This window comes from Chrysochloris asiatica, unplaced genomic scaffold, assembly GCF_000296735.1.
Source record: "Chrysochloris asiatica unplaced genomic scaffold, ChrAsi1.0 scaffold00067, whole genome shotgun sequence".
In the NCBI taxonomy this organism is placed as follows: Eukaryota; Metazoa; Chordata; class Mammalia; order Afrosoricida; family Chrysochloridae; genus Chrysochloris; species Chrysochloris asiatica.
Genome location: NW_006408585.1, coordinates 4,326,359 through 4,333,890, shown reverse-complemented (window position 1 = coordinate 4,333,890; position 7,532 = coordinate 4,326,359). Strand labels below are relative to the sequence as shown.

At 42.5% G+C, this 7,532-nt stretch overlaps 1 pseudogene; it reads left to right on the top strand.

Annotated features, from left to right (window-relative positions):
* The first annotated feature begins 217 nt into the window (after positions 1-217).
* On the top strand, positions 218-3,323 carry LOC102815346 (annotated as a pseudogene).
* The last annotated feature ends 4,209 nt before the right edge of the window (positions 3,324-7,532 follow it).

Sequence of the window (7,532 nt, the reverse complement as noted above, 5' to 3'; positions counted from 1 at the left end):
TGAGGAGATGAGCTAGGAAGAGTGGCAGTCTTTCAGGTAGAAGGTTATAGTGGTGGTAGGAATTGAGAGGTGAATAAGAGTTGAAAGAGTCAGTAATTAGTTGCAGATTGTAAGAGGGAGCAATCAAGGATGGCATCTAGTTGTCTGGCTTCCAGTAGTTGAGTGTATTTGTATTAAGATGAGGATTTGGAAGAAGAACAGACATGGGGACTAGATCATGAGATATGATTGTAAGAGGGAGCAATCAAGGATGGCATCTATCTGTCTGGCTTCCAGTAGTTGAGTGTATTAAGATGGGGATTTGGAAGAAGAACAGACATGGGGACAAGATCACAAGATCAGCTTTGGACCTATAGTTTCTGAGATACCTAGAAGATAAGCAAGTTGTTGGTGGTTATGTGCTGTGGAGTCGGTTCTGACTCATAGCAACCCTGCATATGATTTAGAGGCTGTAAATCTTTAAGAGAGCAGAAAGTCTCATTTTTCTCTCACAGAACAGCTGGTAGTTTTGAACTGCTGATCTTGAGGTTAGCAGCCTGACTTGTAACTACTATGCTACCAGAGCTCCTTTATCAAATAGTATTGTCAAGTATATAGTTCTGGGGCTCAGAAGAGACATGGTAGGAAGTAGTCCTTCAGTCTGATCCCTACACCAGTAGCATCAGCATCACCTGGGAACTTGTTAGAGATGCAATTTCTTGGGCCGCATCCAACAACTACTGAATTAGAAACTCTGTGAGTTTAAACAGCAATCTGTTTTAACAAGCCCCCCAGATAACTCTGATTCATGCTAAAGTTTGAGAGCTACTCTTGTTGTTCAGTGCCGTTAAGTCAGTTCCAACTCATAGTGAGACTGTATTGGGTTTCCACGGAGTGGTGGTAGATTACCAGTTCAGTGCTTATCCTACAGCACCACACCAGGACCTAAGAAATGACAAGAGTTGTAGGAGGAAAACTAGAAAAGGATGGTGTCAGAAGCCAAAGGGGGAGGACTTTGTGAAGAAGAAATTAGTCCATTTTCTTAACAATATCTACACCACTGAGGCTTGTAGCTAGTAACACTCATGTGGGAATGGTGAAGCACACAGCTTGTTGAGTGAGGAATGAGTGGAAGATGGAGAAAGAAAGGGTGATGGTACCTAATTGGCAAGTTTGCCATAGAACAGGAAGCTAGAGGTGAGTAGTAATTGATGGAGAATGTGAGATTCTTTCCCCTCCCTCACCTTGAAAATTATATTTTGCTTGCACATAGAAAAGTGCACAAATCAGAAGTATATGCCTCAACAGAGACAAATTAGTGGTGAAAACAAGTCTTTGTCCATAAAAATATAGAGCCACTGAATGATGGCCTTCCCTGGAGCACAGCTCATTTTCCACACAGTAGCACGAGCCCACACATGCTTTCCACAGGATGCTAGAAAACAGAGACAGCTGCATTTGATGGCTTTTCTGCCTATGAGGTCCATCCAATCTAAACCCAAACCACTGCCATGTAGTCAATTCTGACTCCTAGCAACCTGATAGACCCAGTAGAATTGCTCCACAGGGGGTCTTATTAGTTTCCTAGGCCTGTCTACCACATACTTTGTTGTTGTCAGTGTCGTTGTGTCGGTTCAGACTCATGTGGGTTATAAGAATAGAAATGTGTTGTTTTACAGTTCTGGGGCTCGAAGTCCAAACTCAGAGTATCTGCATGGCCACTTTCTCGCAGAGGGCTCTTATTGCTCAGTTTCTGATGGTGTTGGTTCTGTGACATGGAGTCACGTTCAACTGATAACGACCCTGCATAGAGTTTGTAAGTCTGTAAATCTTAATGGGAGCAGAAAGCCTCATCTTTCTCTTGTGGAGCTGCTGGTAGATTTGAACTGACCGCAGCACAACTTGTAACCCACTATGCTACCAGAGCTCCTTGTCAATTTCATTGTTCTGGTACATCACTCTGTCATCACTTGGCATTCTTACCTGTCTCTGTGTCTCTTTTCTGTTGTAAGAATACCACTCAGATCAGATTAGAACTCACCCTACCCTGGCATGATCTCCTATTAACTGATAATATTGTTCAGAGATCATTTTTGTGGGATGTACAATCCCATCTGTAACAATTGGTTTATTGACTTAAAGTCACTGTGGTAATATACAAGGGGCCTTCAAAAAGTTTGTGGAACATTCTGTTATCTTTTAATTCCACTTTTCCAAAAATGTTTTGAAGCCCCCTTGTATACATACTACTTAATTGTAGGATTTTTCATTTAATGTCAACTGTTAAAGACAGAAAATCACTTGCTTTCTGGTGTCCTTTTAAATATTGGTAGTACATTTTTCCTCTTTTAGCATCTATCCAGGGCTTTGAACCAGTTTGAACCAGTTCAGTCATGGCTGACAAAGTGAAATCAGAAGAGATCCAAACTTTAAAAATCTTGGTGATCCAGAATGCTAACTGGGATGGAAAAAATGACAGGTCAAAGCTTTGGAATGGGATCTCAAGAAAGATGTAGTAAGCCCTTTTAGGAGTCTGGTGCGTGACACTGACTATTGCCAGAAGTATGGAGAGTCATTCACACTAATAAGCTGTGTGGTTGGTTGGCCACCATCCTTGAGCTGGGCACTCCTCCTTTGACCCCACACTCATCAGGTCAAGAGATTTCGTTGCTATGCAATGTACACATTAGCATTGTTTTTTAAGGAAATTAAGTTTCTAGCAGGGCTTTGATGTGTTATTTTCCCTGTTCTGGTTAGCATTCCAGCTCATCTACATTAAAAAAAAAACAATTCAACTCTTCCTGTTTTCCCTCTTGGTGGATCAAGGTGAAAAAGAGAACCCCATGGGGGAACTTTGCATCCACAAGCTCTGCCTCAACATATGCTTGGGGAGAGTGGGGACAGATTGACTCGGGCAGCCAAGGTGCTGGAGCAGCTGACCGGCCAGACCCCTGTGTTCTCCAAAGCTAGATACACTGTCAGATCCTTTGGCATTAGGAGAAATGAAAAGATTGCGGTCCACTGCAAAGTTCGTGGAGCCAAGGCAGAGGAGATTCTGGAGAGAAGTCTGAAGGTGCGAGAGTACGAGTTATGAAAGAATAACTTTTCAGACACCGGTAACTTTGGTTTTGGGATCCAGAAGCACATCGATCTGGGAATCCAGTGACCCTAGCATTGGGATCTACGGCCTGGACTTCTATGTGGTGCTCCGTAGGTCAGGTTTCAGCATCGCAGACGAGAAGCGCAGGACAGGCTGCATTGGGGCCAAATACAGAATCAGCAAAGAGGAGGCCATGCGCTGGTTCCAGCAGAAGTATGATGGGATCATCCTTCCTGACAAATAAATTCCCGTTTCTATCCAAAGGGCCAGTAAGAAGTTTTCAGTGAAGTTTAAAAAAAGAAAAATCGACTCAATCATGGACTGTGACTGAGCCAGGATGTATTTGTTCAAAGCCCTGTTTCTATAGGGTCTTTAATAGTCTTGTGTGCCTCTTCCCCATTCTATCATCAACGTGTAGCCACTAGGAGGAGCAATTTATGCTGGAACTCCAAGGAAAATCAATAAACCCTCTTATGAAAGATCATAGGCAATAGCTGAGAGATGACGAAGAGCAGGAAATTGGAATGAATTTTTAAAGTGGACTGATCTAGAATAGAATATCTCAAGAGATGGCACACGCTTGCATTCCCTCACATGGAGACAATGAGCTAGTTGGTCACGCTCATTATAAGATGAAAAGGCAAGTTCTTCCCATATTTTCTACTGAAATACTTTTCCCCAGGCACCTTTCCTCTCTGAAGGTAATGATGCTGATCTGCGGTGGTAAGTCTCCCTTTTTCTTAACTGCTAACCACTTCATTGTGACATGTGGCATCTAAGTTGAAGTGGAGGTGAAGAAGAGAAGTTTAGGAGGGGTTCATCTGTCATGTGCAGGGGTTATGTGCAGCCTCTGTTTAGGTCAGGAAATACGCTGGATTGTGAGATTTCCTCAGTACTGCCGCAGGTCAAATGTATTCACCAACCAGTGAATTGAGCAATTCATTCATGGACATTTTTGACCTTATGTTATCAAATTGAAAATTCTTGTCCAGTCTCAACTGATACTGGTTTTTTCCTTTGCCTGAATTCTTTCAAATGAACATGAAGTAGGATGATCTGTCCTCATAATGCCATACCAGCTCCTTTTTATGATAAAAATGGGAACCTGATGGCTGGCATTTTTCTGTATTTCTAATAGATTTCATTAGAAACATTGCTAGGGCCATGAAAAGATGGAACAGTTCTTAGTCAAAAAAATATGTTAGGACTCCAATATATAGGAAAAGTCAGAATTCAGGGTTAGGGTTAGGAATAATGATAACATGTACTTGACAACTCTCCAGGCTTAGATCCCTGATGCACCTTCATTGCTTCCTAATCAAAATGAATTGAGCGATATCACTAGAACATACATCTTCCTTGAGGTTATCCTAATAATTTCAACATATCCAGGACTAAGCTCTCTTGTTGGAAGATATAAAGATGTATTAGGTAATATCTCTACCCTCTGTCCTTTAATGAGCTAGATGTAAACTCATGACCTACTGGAGTCTCATCTAAGTCATCTCTTTGTCTCCCTCCTAAACTCTGTAGTTTAAGTTGTACCAGGGTCACAAGGGAAGGCTTATCAGACCACTGAATGAAATGCTGGCCTGAGGTTCAGCTCTGGTGAAAACTGAGGAGTCCTGGACACATTGTGAAGGACCCTGGTAGCACAGGGGTTAAGCACTTGACTGCTAACTGAAAGGTCCCCTGTGTAAACCCAACAGCCACACTAGGGGAGAAAGATGTGAGAATTTGCTTCTGGAAAGGTTTTAGGGTTGGAAACCCTATGGAGCAGTTCCTTTCTGCTACATAAAATGACTCCGAGTCAGACTGGAACTCATAGTAATGGACTATGGTGGGAGGACGAGGATTTGAGCAAGCACATCATTGATCCTGGAGTCTTGGTGTGGCTCTGCAGGATAACACACTGGACCGAAATGTTGGTTTAAACTGCAAGGCCAGGGTTCAAATTCACCATCCGCTCCTCGGAAACCCTATACAGTGTTGCTCTGACTCCTTGGCACTTGACAACACCAAATTTTGAGCCCAGCTGATGTTCTCTTGTGAGCAAAGACTCATATTTACCAGCAGATGGCAGCAAACCTCTACCTTCGCTCCTTTCAGAGTTCAGCTAAAGTTGTGACCAAATTCTACTTACAAATGTTCTGCCTAAGTAGTTTGATGCCTAGTGGATGGATCTCGTGTGCAAGGAAATCCACCTACATAAACATCACACTACACTAACAACTCCTTCAAAAGAAATTAGACGTGGGTAGAACGGATTCAATTTGAATTAAAAGAAGCCAATCTGTTTTATCAAGAGTTGCCCTGCAGGATCTGTGTGCAGTGAAGGATATCTGAACAGAGCTCCTTGGGGAAGTGTTGCATGTGCAGATGGGCTGTTTGTCTCTGCTGCCCATTAAAATCCTGTCTTGCAGAGAAGGTGTCTGAGAGATATCCTGGGATGATCAACTTCCAGGTGGTCTAGGACAGTGTGTTTTATGCCCAATATCCAGCATATTTATTTATAATGTTCTATAATACTCTGGTAGCGTAGTGGTTACGAATCGGGCTGCGAACCGTAAGGTCAGCAGTTCGAAACTACCAGCCGCTCCGCGGGAGAAAGATGAGGCTTTCTACTCCCGTAAGGATTTACACCCTTGGAAACCCTGTACAGGGTCGCTATGGGTCGGAACCGACTCGACGGCACTTAACAACAACAACAACATAATACTCTCAGCTCAGGAGTATGATGAGACTTTCGTTTGGGTCTTGCGAAATAGCTCAGAAAAGTTATGGAAAGGAAGGAGGGATTCGTGAGTAGATGGGAACAACGAAGGTCATTTGGAGTTTGGGAAAACTGTTTTATTCCTTTGTTTCAGAACTGGACTTGTTTGTGGTAAATTGTGAACCCATTGATGCATTTGCCTAATCTTTTAACCTGCCTTACAATTCCCCCTTTCCTTTCTTTCAGGAGACATCGTGAGCATCTGCACTTCAAATCTAAATGTATGTACTTGCCAATGGGCAGATTTTAACCATCTAGTAGATTTTTAGGGAACACCGTTTCTCTGTAAGATAATCACTGGTTAAGTCAATGGTTTGAGCTCACCAGCCGCTCCCCAGGAAAAAGATAAGGCTTTCTCTTCCTGAGACTATTTCAGCCTCAGAAGCCCTATTATGCAGGAGCACTATGAGTTGAAACTGACTTGATGACACTTAACAATAACAGCATTATTAGTTTTTGGAACTGAGAGTTACGTATTGGGTTGCTATCCACGGGTGAATGTTTCAAATGCACCAGCCACTCAGGGAGAATGATGAGGCTGTCTGCTTCTTGTAAAGATTTGCAGCCGTGGAAATGAGTCAGCATAAGTCAGAATCAACGTGATGAAAATGGGTTTGGTTTGGGTTAGTAGGTTAGTCAAGGGCTCTGCTGAAATGAACTAGATCATATTGGAAAGACCAGGGGCTTGTCATGCGCTAGGGGTGGGTATTTCTCCAGTAAGTTGGGAATAGGCTCTGGATATGGATGTGTGTGTGTGTGTGTGTGTGTGTATGGGTTGAGGGTTGGATCATTGGAATAGGTATTATGTTTTTTTAGGAGAACTTGAGCTAGATGTACAATTTAAGAAATCTCATCATACTTGTAGAATGACATAGCTGTAAGTGGCATAATGGTCAAGAGGTCTACTCTGCAAGTTTGGGTGTGCTTGTGCATCTCCCCTCACTTCATATCAGCTGTATGCTTCACTCTCAGCTCTAGCCCTCTATGGCGCTATGTTCTGTCCATGGGCTTAGGTGTCCCCAGGTCTCACCACACATTGTACCTTCTCTCTCTCATATCCAGGTCAATAGGAGTCTATGGAATGTGGTTGAATTCAGCCCATTTCTTCATTGCTGCCTTTCTGTCTCTTCTACTCACCAGTAGATGAATGTGGTCACCAGCAAGCTTACATGCCAGCTAAGAGGTCTGTTCTGAAGATGGATAGAGCAACCTGAATTTAGACACTGCTACTTGGGTTGGAGCTGACTCGACGGCACTTAACAACAACAACAACTTGGGTTAATATGCCAGACTGCAAAGCTGTTTGAACTGCAAGGTTGTTGGTTTTCAAGCTCACCAGCTGCTCCTTGGAAACCGTATACAGGGTCGCTATGGGTTGGAGTTGACTTGACAGCACTTAACAATAACAACAATTTATTAATAGTATAAATATTGATAAATTACTCAGTATTCGCCATTCTAAAATCTGAGTTAGCAATGCCCAGGTTCTTAGCATAAAGTTTACACATGATAACTATTGAAGAAGAAATGGTAGTTATTATTTTTATATTTACCATGTTTCTGGAGAAAGTTTGCACAGCAAATTGTTGTTCTCTTTGTATTATTCACTGATGTTGGTTACATTTTTCACAGTGCATTGGCATTCACATTATTTCCATTCTGGTGGTTCTGTTTCCCTTA